The 12,867-nt window shown below is 50.6% G+C and overlaps 1 non-coding gene and 1 pseudogene across 2 annotated transcripts; both read left to right on the forward strand.

The window, feature by feature from the left end:
• The first annotated feature begins 250 nt into the window (after positions 1-250).
• Trnat-ugu (transfer RNA threonine (anticodon UGU)) lies at positions 251-322 on the forward strand. The gene has a single exon. It is a non-coding gene; the product is annotated as a tRNA-Thr (tRNA).
• Positions 323-6,786: 6,464 nt separating this feature from the next.
• LOC144180757 (uncharacterized) lies at positions 6,787-12,429 on the forward strand (annotated as a pseudogene). Its single transcript, XR_013324542.1, has 2 exons — positions 6,787-6,901; positions 11,944-12,429. The product of XR_013324542.1 is annotated as an uncharacterized LOC144180757 (transcript).
• The last annotated feature ends 438 nt before the right edge of the window (positions 12,430-12,867 follow it).

Raw genomic sequence — 12,867 nt, forward strand, 5'->3', positions numbered from 1 at the left:
TTACTATATTATTCTGCGAAAGCCTAGCGAGAGTCTCGGTTCTGGCAGCCTTGATGCCTAGGTAGCATAAGAGGGCTTCCCGCCAGTAACCCGCTCATGACAGGCTGTAGACGCTCGAGTCACGCCCCGGGGGTTGAAAAGAAGGTCCCCTTCTCCCAGTGTAGTCAGAGTGGCGCTGGCTACCACCCTCAAGAGTCAGATACACTTCTAGTAAATATAATTAGCCCAGAAAGTGAACGAGAACACAGTCGCCCAGATAGCCGAATTGGTAAGGCATTCGACATGTAATCGAAAGGCGTGGGTTCGATTCCCCCTCTGGGCGTGTGTTTTTCTTTCTTTCTTTCTTCTGTACATTTAAAAAAAATGTTTACTTAATTAACCGTAGTGAAAAAGAAAAGAGCCTAACCACATCCCTATGCCTCCTTTGGTATTGTAGACTGCCAACCTATCTTTCTGTATTTCCTCAACGAGCCCCTCATTTCCTTACTATATTATTCTGCGAAAGCCTAGCGAGGGTCTCGGTTCTGGCAGCCTTGATGCCTAGGTAGCATAAGAGGGCTTCCCGCCAGTAACCCACTCATGACAGGCTGTAGACGCTCGAGTCACGCCCCGGGGGTTTAAAAGAAGGTCCCCTTCTCCCCGTGTAGTCAGAGTGGCTCTGGCTACCACCCTCAAGAGTCAGATACACTTCTAGTAAATATAATTGGCCCAGAAATTGAAGGAGAACACAGTTGCCCAGATAGCCGAATTGGTAAGGCATTCGACATGTAATCGAAAGGCGTGGGTTCGGTCCCCACTCTGGGTGCGTGTTTTTCTTTCTTCCTTTCTTCTGTATATTTAAAAAAAATCTTTACTTAATTAACCGTAGTGAAAAAGAAAAGAGCCTAACCACACCCTATGCCTCCTTTGGAATTGTAGACTGCCAACCTATCTTTCTGTATTTCCTCAACGAGCCCCTCATTTCCTTACTATATTATTCTGCGAAAGCCTAGCGAGGGTCTCGGTTCTGGCAGCCTTGATGGCTAGGTAGCATAAGAAGGCTTCCCGTCAGTAGCCCGCTCATGACAGGCTGTAGACGCTCGAGTCACGCCCCGGGGGTAGAAAAGAAGGTCCCATTCTCCCCGCGTAGTCAGAGTGGCGCTGGCTACCACCCTCAAGAGTCAGATACAGTTCTAGTAAATATAATTAGCCCAGAAAGTGAAGGAGAACACAGTCGCCCAGATAGCCGAATTGGTAAGGCATTCGACATGTAATCGAAAGGCGTGGGCTCGGTCCCCACTCTGGGTGTGTTTCTTTCTTTCTTTCTTTCTTCTGTATATTTAAAAAAATGTTTACCTAATTAACCGTAGTGAAAAAGAAAAGAGCCTAACCACACCCCTCGCCTCCTTTGGCATTGTAGACTGCCAACCTATCTTTCTGTATTTCCTCAACGAGCCCCTCATTTTCTTGGTATATTATTCTGCGAAAGCCTAGCGAGGGTGTCGGTTCTGGCAGCCTTGATGCCTAAGTAGCATAAGAGGGCTTCCCGCCAGTAACCCGCTCATGACAGGCTGTAGACGCTCGAGTCACGCCCCGGGGGTTGAAAAGAAGGTCCTCTTCTCCCCGTGTAGTCAGAGTGGCGCTGGCTACCACCCTCAAGAGTCAGATACACTTCTAGTAAATACAATTAGCCCAGAAAGTGAAGGAGAACACAGTCGCCCAGATAGCCGAATTGGTAAGGCATTCGACATGTAATCGAAAGGCGTGGGTTCGGTCCCCACTCTGGGCGCGTGTTTTTCTTTCTTTCTTTCTTCTGTATATTTAAAAAAATGTTTACCTAATTAACCGTAGTGAAAAAGAAAAGAGCCTGACCACACCCCTATGCCTCCTTTGGCATTGTAGACTGCCAACCTATCTTTCTGTATTTCCTCAACGAGCCCCTCATTTCCTTACTATATATATATATATATATATATTTTATATATATTGTACTGGAGATAGTAGTCTCCGACAGGACGACATACCTTGCGGTTAGTGTGCGCCAATCTCCCCTGTACAACCAACGGGGTATGTGCCGGAGGGAGGACTACTATGAGCCGCATGATGATGGCAGGCGCAAGGTGCATCGCCAGAGAAGAGGCACGGTCAGCATCGCGTGGCTCGCTCTAAGAGAACGCACCGAGACATCGTTCTGCGCTGCCTTACCCGTCTCTGGTCTCTTCCTCTTTCCAAGCGTCCTGCCGGTCCCCAGCTATAATCCCCCTTACAATATATATATTGTATTGTATTGTAGACGGCGCTTTTCAGCTAGTACGTTTCCCAGACTGGTTAGGCTGGAATAGCAAGGAACAACCATCCGGCATCGGGTCGATGCCGTTTCCGGAAGGGGGAGTAATGCCACGACGGGGCATTGGCCGCCTAGGTGTCCCGTGACAATATGTGTGTGTTTGTGTATATATATAAGTAAAGAGTCGGCTACCCAGCAAGAACGATAACAACCAAGGTTTACTGATGTAGCCGCAACGGGACTTGCCTTCTTCAGAGTACAGTTACTATATTTTGCTGTCACAAATATTTGGAACACAGTTCTTATTTAGCTTAGCAAAAAACTGTGAGAAAGAGCGGAACACGTTTCGGAAACGGAGAGTATGCATGCGGTCGGGCTTTGCCTATGTTGCAACAACAACAACAAACAAAAAAGGACAGAGGGTGCGGGTGAGAAAGGGGTCATATTAAAAAACCAGCGCTCAAGGTTGCACCATGTCGGGGTAACGAACGCGATGCGGGCAGCAAGCGTAGACAGACAGTGCGGAAAACTGGATAATCGTGGTTTCAAAAGGGAGGGAAGAGTATACAGTACGGTATGCAGTTGTCAGGGAGACTGGTTGGGGTGGAAGCGAAGATGGGTGTGCCTCCCGCGGATGGAGAAAGACGATACAGCACACAAAAGAACATGCACAGGAGCTAGCACCTGAACAGAAAATAGGTAGGGTCCATTGATTACAAAGGGTTAAACATTCCTAGGTTGTGGTGGAACGCGGCCTCCTTCCCAAGAACAAATGGCATTGTTGAGCCGCATGAGGCTAATGAAGCTGCTGTATTTTGAGACCTTCTGCGAATTCGGATGGGAAACTCTAGGCTAAAAAATATGAACATTGTTATTAAAATTAAGAGGCCGCCAATTTCAATCGAGGCATAACCACGGCGCCCCGGGCGTTCACCCGGGGCGCCGTGTTTGCGGCGGATCTGGGGGCGGTAGCGGTGGGCTGCTGGCACGACAATGCTCCGGCGTCCTTACACTGAATAGAATTGGAGGCAGGGGTGGAAAGTCGCAGTCATGTGGCAAGATAGCCGGGGCTGCAACAGGGTTTTCGGTGCACGCAAAGTCGCGCCACCCCGGAGGATTGCAGCGCTGTTGCATGAAGCAGAGTGCACGAATGTGGCCGGCCAGCAAGGCCACACCCTCGAAGCTCGGGTGTAAGCCAACAGCAGCGAGTACTCGGCTGGCAAGAAGGTTCTCAAAGCCATGATCGACAAATCGGACAAAGCGTGAGTGGCGGCAAAATTCTCGCAGAAGTGAGTTGAAACGGCGTGCCTTTTCGTTGCAGCTGCGAGCGAAGTGACAGATGCGGTAGTCGCGACGGCGGTTAGCGGAGCGAGGAAGAATGAGACTGGCATAGATAGTTGAAATATTCGGCCGAGATTCAAGAATTAGTTAAGTCAGTGAGCGGTAGTCAGAGAAAGCATGTTGAGCGGAAGTAGAGCTGATATCATTAGTACCAACACGCAGAAAAACAGTAGTGGCCGAGGCAGGGATAAAGTCGATCAGTGAGCGCGCGTCAGCAATGCATACGCCAGGCTGAGAAACAAAAGCGGGGGTTCCAGGGCAGAGGGGATCGAAGTGATGAAACAAATACTTATTCTGGGAGTCCCCAATCACAACTGTTGTGGTTTCGGTCTGCGGAAATTTCCCGATGATGCTCTTTTCTGGGGTCTCGTAAGCGCTCATGGTAGAAACAGATCTACACAAAGAAAAAACTCACAAAGGCTTATTATTGAACTTAACTATATTGACTTCGACGGAGCTCATTACATGCAAGTCAGCAGAAAGTTAATGGGAACTGGAATCGGACCTAACTACGCCATTATCTTTATCACTCACCTCGAATCAAACTTTCTTGACACCCAGAATTAGTACGGTCATGTTGTACGGTCAGGTTGGGTTTGAGATCAACCTTTGTAGTTGGGGAGACATGAGTTGGGGTAAATGATTCAAGTATACTGTGCAGTTTGGGGCCGTTGCTGACTTCGAAGTAGGCGGCGCCTGTACGGGATCGCAGATGCTCATGTTGTGCGGCGAAATTCGTCAAGAGACATTCGGTTCGTTCATTAATGAGGTCAACCAGGCCACAGACTGCGGAAATATTTCGAGCATGGAGTGGAGCAAAGTTGTTCTCCATGACGCCACAATTTGCCGGGGCTCGCTGGCATCCAACGATCACTAAGAAGCTGGATAGGAGCTCGGCTAGCAGTCTCAATTCCATCTCCGGCTTTCCCGTTAGGTGTGAATGATGGGACTATCCTGGTGACTAGAAAGGAACACGTCCAGCGCCGCACACGTGCTCTAATTCCACCGTGTAATGCCACCCTCCCCCCGGGTCTTACCCGTGGGGAAGAGGTTGCGCTTAGGAGGATTCGGGGGGGCGAGGGGGTGGCCTTAACTCCGGCCGTGACTGGCCAATGGCCTCGCTTCAAAGAATATTTTAGAAACACAAAGATCAGTTTACAGACCCCGTTTAACAAAGGCATGTTTAGGGGCTAATTGCAATAGTCTTGAATTCGATAATAACGTGCGCTGCATATTTCGGCGAAGGGCAGGCACCGTGAAAATACGATTGTGCACAAACTACCAACTGGTTTATGGAAAGTTTTATCGTTATTTATAAGCATTCGCTGTAAGTGTACATTATTAGGGTAAACATGATATCTTCGTGCGCTTGCGCTCATGTGCAATTTGACTTTTCTTTTATCATTTTTGTCTATTTTTCTGTGAGCGCTCTTGTGGCCCCGCTGATACATTTGTCAGGTTCCATAGACAGAATACTGAAGGCCTCAATCACTTTCCGGACGCTTGGGTCCTTTGAGCATGACAGCACATTTGCTAGCTTCAGCTTGGGTTTATATCCGCATTTTGCGCAGGTGGCGGCAAGGTGGCCTGGCGATTGTAACTGATCACAAGCGTTGTTGTGCTCCTGCAATCTTTCACTTAAACATCGTCCCGTTGGCCCAATGCAGGATTCGCCGCAGGGAAATGGAATTTTGTAAGCAACCCAAACTGCGCAGTCGACAAATGTGTTGACGTGCTTTACGCCACAAGATCCCTGCCCTTGTGCATGTTTGTTTTGCGAATTCACTTTCTTGCACACTGCTTTTACTTTTGAAGGCGCTGAAGGCACGGCGGGCATGGCAGAGGCATGTCGCTAACCAAGCTCTTCTTCTGCCTTGAGCAGGAGCTCTTTCTGCGCAGGTTTAGCTATGCAGTGCTGCCAATTTCCAAACTCTACCCCGCCGACTTTTCAACAACCAGCTTATGCAGAAACGCATGTGCTGCAGCCTGACGCAACAACAAGCGGCACCCCCTTTCGTCCTTCCTCAGCTATCAATCTCCACGCCGTGACGTCATCAGATACAGCGCTATATATGAACTCCTCCCGAACTTCAACTTCAGTGGACACGGCTGGCATGACAGCGGCATGTCGCAAACCAAGCCGTTCTTCTGGCGTGGGCAGGTTGGCCCTTGTTTCGGTTTCTTTAGGAACGATTCGCGCTTTCTTGTAGTCCTGCCGTGCCCCACCAGTGCGCTGTGATTGCTTACAATTGCTTTTGTGCAATGCGGTTGCTATTACGCGGAGACATGGTATCTAATCCCAGAACTACTGTCAAAGAATTACTTCTTAAGATTTTAGAAGGTCACAATGAAATTTAATTAAATGAGATCTTTAAGGAACTAATCTATTTCCTTGAGAGCTTGCTCTTTCTGTTCAAAGACTGGTTCCAGCTAGAGAGCGGCACTAGCGTTGGCGGTTCGTACGAAAGATGCAGCTCAACTAGTTTTAGAATCGCCGATACTTTTTCACGTACCTAGAGTCGTTGATAAAGAAGATTCACCGACGTTTTCCTCGGCATTGATAACTCCTAATCGTCGTTTGGACCAAGTCCAGAAAAAGCCGCGAGGCGTTCCTTGTGGTGGCTACCATCAAGCAGGCGTCGCTACATGGCAGAAATTCTATGCCTTGATCGTGATTCCCTTTTGTTCGTGTGCTGCAAGCTTAATTCCCTCCACTCGTTTCCTTGTGCTTCAAGCTCGTTCTGCGGCAGGATCCATGGTCATCGCCTTACGACAATGCACGACAATGAGGTAACTTGCACAGTTGACAAGTGGGGCAACGTTTGAGCAGATGTGGTGTTAGCCTAGAGCTTCGAAACAAAGATGGCCCTGGAACTCGGTAATCGGCGTACCACAACCAATTGAGAAGCTTCCGACGCACCCACGCGGGGAGGGCTCCGTTTCTTCTGCAACGTTGTCGGCGGGTCATTAAACGCAGTGTCGGACCTTGGAGGCGGGGGCAGAGGGTTGTAACATTCGCTGAGCCTTCCATGCTCTTTCGTCTGGCTGTCTGATAAGCCTGCCTGCTTGCCGCGATATCGGCTCCTCTTTTGTTTTTGCCACCCTCTGATTGGTTCGACAGCGCACAAAAAGCGCGTCGGTGAGTGAATAAAAGGGGATTGTCTTCCTGGAACTGCTTGCGTCGTCTGTTCCTCGGCACCCGTCGGCCGTCCAGCCGCCGAATACGTAACAGCTGGTGGCAGCGGTGGCGGCGGTATGGAGCGTGCGTCGGCGGCGGCCCTTGGCGTCCGTTTGGTGAGAGCACGGCTTGTTTGACTTCATTCGGAGCATTAGCGACGTTTTCTTGGTAGTAGAGGATTTTTGACTTTGCTAGATTTAAGTAGTACGTGTAAGTGTGACAATTTTGTTATCTGCAATCATGATTCTCACGTCGCTAACGAAACCCAACCTTGTGTTGCTCGCTGAAGAGTTAGGCATCACAGTGCAGAAGTCAATGCGTAAGCCTGAAATTATCGAGGTAATAACCAAATGCGGAGCGAAAGATGACGAAGTAGAGGAATGTTGGAAGGCAGTCTCCCTGCAATTGAAAGAGCGAGAGGTAGAACTGAAGTTGAAAGAGATGCAACTGCAGAACCTTGAACGCAATGCTATCTTCGACATGCGCGGATACATGCAACCTTTCAAGGCTGGCAGTGACATCACTGTATCTCGTCAACTTCGAGAGAACGTGTAGTAGCGCAGCACTTGGTAAAGAGACCTGGTCGCAACGCCTGTTGACATTGCTTCCCAACGAAGCGGCCGACATAGTCGCGAGGATGACAGATGAAGATGCAACTGACTACGAAAAAGTGAAGCTTCAGCTCAGGAAAAGGTACAGCTTGTCTACAGAAGCCCTGAGGATGAAGTATCGTAACACAAGGCGTAGTCAAGGGGAGTCGTACTCCGAGTTCGGCTACAAATCCTTGAGCTTGTTAGAAGAATGGCTTAAAAGCGCCAATGCATACGAGGACAAGCAGCGTGTGATCGAACTGATTGCGCTAGAGCAATTTTATGCATCGATTCCGGAGCAAATGCGCCTGTGGATTCAGGACAAGCCAAACGTCGAAACGTTGCAAATGGCAACTAGTCTGTCTGACGAGTACTGTTCCCGTAGGATGGAAAGTTCGGAAGACCTGCGAAAGAAACCGTCTGGAGCTTTGAAGAAATTTCAGAAAGGAGCGAGAAAAAGCAACCAAGGGAAACCCGACAACGTTTCCGCCCAAGCGCACACGGTCAACCCGAGCGAACCGAAGAGTTCCAAGTTTGAAGAAAAACGGCCGTTGACCTGTTATAAATGCCATCAACCAGGCCACATCGCAGCAGGCTGCAGGCAGCCACATGTGTCTGCTAATTTGCTAACAGCGGACAGCGATTTGCTCCTGCCGTACACGTATGACATGGCGGTGAACAGCATCAGTTGCAAGGTTCTGCGTGATACAGGAGCAACATTTGATATCGTCCACCCGTCATTTGTTAAGCCCGAGCACTTCACAGGATCGTGTGTGTGGGTGCGTCAGGCACTAGAGCCCGACACGAAGTGCTTGCCGGTAGCGAGAATTGAAATGCAAGGCCCTTTCGGGAAATTGCAAACTGAAGCGGCTGTTTCGGACAAGCTCCCTCGAAAAATCCCGTACATTTTTTCTAACAGATCGATGAGGGACTTGCAAATGCAGGAATTGAACTTAATGCGAACCCCGTGATGGTAGTCACCAGGTCCCACACGAGAGCTCACACAGCCTGCGCTACTCGTACCGCCGAAATTGCAGATGACAGTGCCAACAGTGCTCCGTCGCAAGCTGCTCCAACGAGCGAAACCGCCCCAGCCACGCCAGCCACTGAAAGCACTGATAACACCACTCCCGTCGCTTCCGCGTCCGGAGGCGAATCGATAAGCCCAGTCAGTGAAAATTTTCAGCTTCTGGCCAAGGATGACAAAAGCGCTCTCAAGATAGAGCAGGCAAACGACGAGACACTGCAGACGTGCTGGGAAAGATCAAGGCGGAAACAAAAAGGACCAGTGTCGTTCATTGTCAATGACGGCCTCTTGTACAGAAAATTCATGAACAAAAAATTCCCCCGCATTTCCCCGAGGGGGAGAATGTGAAAGTGCGAATGCACGGTTGTCGGCCCGCTTGCGGCGCTTGCGCTCGGCCCCCGCAGCCCACCCCCTCGCCGCCTTCTCTTCCATCTCTTCCATCGGGTTTGTAGTATCACGTGTACACCACGCAGTTATCAAGCCGCTATAACGCCGCTGAGTCGCCAACGCACGCCGCTGACGACGTAGTTTGAATGCGTTAAAGATATAAGGCGCGTCTAACACTGATATCACCGTCGCGTCTGTGGCTTGGTCGGTAGCGCGTCGCGCTGCGGCCCGCAAAGTCCTCGGATCGAAACCTGGCGCCGGATGCTGTTTCTTTTTTAAATATAGAGGAGCACTGCGGACGCCGCCGACGCCGCCGCCGACGCCGCCGCCGCCGGCGGTGGATGGTTTGGGGTCGCTTATAAAGAGCATTCGCTCTTAAAAAAGGCCGATGCTTCGAGCAGCTTGTAGTCCCCCAAAAGTATCGTGTTGCGCTGATGGGTTTGGTTCACAGCGACAGCTGGGCAGGTCATTTAAGAATAAACAAGACCAAGAGCAGGCTGCTGAATGACTACTACTGGCCGATGTGCTTCAAGGACTCTGAGAACTGGGTGCGTTCCTGCAGCGTTTGCCAAACGACGGGACGGCCAAACGAACGACTCAAGCCGCCTTTGGTCGAAGTACCTTTGATTGGCGAACCTTTTCGCAGATTAGTAATCGACATTGTAGGCCCTTTACCTGTAACAGCTGCAGGCAACAGGTACTTGCTTACGCTCATTTGCCCGGCGACTAAGTTTCCCGAAGCAGTGGTGTTGCCGGAATTGAGCTCCACAGCAGTTGTAAACGTGCTACTCGCTGTAATTGCCAGAATTGGATTCCCCAGAGAAATCCAATGCGACCAAGGATCTGTTTTCACAAGCGCGCTTACCACGACATTCTTGCAGAAGTGCGGCATATCCATTCACCACAGCTCTGTCTACCATCCGCAGAGCAATTCGGTCGAAAAACTTCATTCAGTAATGAAGCGAATTCTGCGCGCGCTTTGCTTCGAGAAGGGCACCGAATGGGACGCGGCTATTCCCGCGATGCTCTTTGCTCTGCGCACCGTCACTCACGAAGCGACTGGATTCACGCCGGCGGAACTCGTTTACGGCCGAGCGCTTCGTTCCCCTCTAACGTTGTTGAAGGAAAAGTGGGAGGACAAATTTTTGCACAAATCGGTGGTCGAGTACGTGCTGACGTTGTTGAAGCGCCTACGTGAATCACAGGAATTGGCGCAGACCAACATGGCTGAAGCTCAAAAACGCGCAAAAGTGTACTACGACAGATCCGCACGTGCACGAACCTTCAAGGAAGGCGACAAAGTGCTCATTCTGAAGTCGTCAAAGGCAAACAAACTGGAAGTAGCATGGGATGAGCCTGTCACGGTTAAACTAAAGCTCTCCGACACCACTTATTTGGTCACGACGCCTGGCAAACGCAACGATGTGTCACTCTACCACTGCAATCTTATGAAGCCGTTTATCGAACGCACGGAGACGCTGAGCACCGTCTTAAACGAACCAGAGGAGATAAATGTTCCAGTCCCGCAAGTGCTGACCCCTTGCTCTTCCCCGTCAACTGAAGACGTATTTGAGTCTGTAGCTACACAAGCTTCTTTAACAGTCGAACAAAGGAAGCAGTTGAAAATGCTTATCCAGAACTTCAGCGACTTGTTCAGTCCCCACCCCGGCAGAACAAACCTTGTCGAACACGACATTGAGTTGACATCTGACCAACCCTTCCGAACCAGGATGCACAGATTTTCACCCCGTCATGAGAAGCTGTTGAACGATTGCGTTCAAAACATGTTGAAACTGGGTTTAATCGTGCCAGGGGATAGCGAATACGTGTCACTGATGTTTATCGTAGAAAGCCCTAGTAAGGAACCACGACCCTGCATTGATTATCGAAAATTGAATGCGATTACAAAGACCAAGTTGTTTCCCACTCCTAATGTCGAAGCTCTGATCGAAAACGTTTCCGCGGCACAGTACGTTTCCACGTTGGATCTAGTCCGCGGCTTCTGGCAAGTACCACTCACGGAAAACGCCAGCCAGCTAGCCACTTTCATGACTCCGACGGGCACATATCGCCCTCTTGTGCTGACTTTTGGTCTCAAGAACGCACCGTTCGTATTTTCAAAACTCATGAATCAGGTGCTCGCAGGCACAGAGTCATTCGCTGTTGATGATATCGCGGTATTCTCGAGCACTTGGCAACAGCATTTGGAACATCTACAGAAGGTTTTCCTTCGACTACGTAAAGCAGGCTCGACTCTTAAAATGACTAAATGTCGTCTTGCGAACACCCACGTCCACTTCTTGGGGCATGTTGTTGTCCAAGGGAAGCGACGTCCTTCCGAACTAAAGGTTGAGGTGATCACCAGGTTTCCTTTCCCGAAAACAAAGACCGACTTGCGTTCATTTTTGGGTTTAGCTGAATATTACAGAAGCTACATTCCAAACTTCGCAAACATTGCTAGTCCCCTCACAGACGCTCTCCGCAAGACCGAACCAACTATAGTGCGTTGGGATACGGCTCGAAAGGCAGCGTTTGCCGAGATTAAAAATATTCTTGTCAGTCAACCGGTTCTCGTGGCCCCAGATTATTCCCTCCCTTTCCCAGTTCAGTGTGACGCCAGTGATCGCGGGATGGGCGTCGTTCTAAGTCAAGTGAACAAAAAAGGCGAGGAACACCCTGGTATCTACGCCAGTAGAAAGCTCACGTCTCGTGAGCAGGCATACAGCACAACGGAAAAAGAATGCGCATGCTTGGTGTGGGCCCTCGAAAAGCTGTCGTGTTATCTGAAAGGGTCTTCCTTTGTTTTCGAAACCGATCACTCCCCTTTTGGTGTGGCTCAACCAAATGTCAAACAAAAATGGCCGCTTGATGAGGTGGAGCCTCGCACTCCAACAATTTGATTTCACAGTGCGGCACAAGAAAGGCAAACACCATGCAAATGCTGACTGCCTCAGCCGCACTCCCTAGTGTTTTTTTTTCTCTCTCGCTCCTATGGTGTGTGCATGCATTCCGGCGAAAGCTTTTTCGTTCTAGTTTTGGTCTCGTGTTATCTGCTCCCAGTGAATTCAACAGTCGGGCTTTCCCAAGCTTGGGCGTCAGGTTGCTCCTGACGTAGTTACTGCACTCCTGCCGCTTGTTCACTACGCTATTTCAGATCCTCTCGTGCCACCTGACGACTTCAACCCTGCGCCAGGTGTCTACTGCCAGCACCTTCTCGCTACATGCGCGGCATCCAAGCGGCAATCAGCGACCAAAGCCCGTTCTCATCGTCGCCTCCTCCTCGGAGCCCCAGACACTCTGCGGGCTTGTTGTTGGTGCCTGAGGACGCAAAGTGCCATCTTCGTCCAGTGTGCGGGGCCTACCACAACGTGTCCGCATCTGCCGCCATGCACCCCGACGTTTTCACCCATGCCAAGCATAAGGACGTTCGAAACGGGCAGTCAGCGCTGTGCTGGGACAAACTTGCCTCGAATGTTGGCTACCTGTTCCTACCTTCAGTTGTTCAAGAAGCGTCATCCTCTTGAACGCCTTCCGACATGGGTAGCTTTGGCCGAGTTGTAACATTCGCTGAGCCTTCCATGCTCTTTCGTCTGGCTGTCTGATAAGCCGGCCTGCTTGCCGCGATATCGGCTCCTCTTTTGTTTTTGCCACCCTCTGATTGGTTCGACAGCGCACAAAAAGCGCGTCGCTGAGTGAATAAAAGGAGATTGTCTTCCTGGCACTGCTTGCGTCGCCTGTTCCTCGGCACCCGTCGGTCGTCCAGCCGCCGAATACGTAACAGGGTAGACCGAAGGGGAAACCAAAGTGCTCAAGGCCGTAGGAGGTTAACGGTTGGGGGGCTCAACGAACGCCGATGCGGTCGTAGAGGACAGGAGGGGGCGCCTTCACCAGCTGCACCAGCGGCGGCAGCGGTGAACGACGACCTCATAGGGAAGCCGGAGTGCGGTGACGTCGCCGGCAGCATGAAAGGATTAGCAGATTTCGGGGAAGCAGGCGGGGGACGCGGGAACGCGCGAGCTCCCCTCGCAGGCTGCGAACCTCCTAACGCAGGGAAGTGACGATTGCAGCCTGCTGGGCA

This window comes from Haemaphysalis longicornis, unplaced genomic scaffold, assembly GCF_048455015.1.
Source record: "Haemaphysalis longicornis isolate Haplotype H1 unplaced genomic scaffold, Haemaphysalis longicornis Haplotype H1 scaffold_4, whole genome shotgun sequence".
In the NCBI taxonomy this organism is placed as follows: Eukaryota; Metazoa; Arthropoda; class Arachnida; order Ixodida; family Ixodidae; genus Haemaphysalis; species Haemaphysalis longicornis.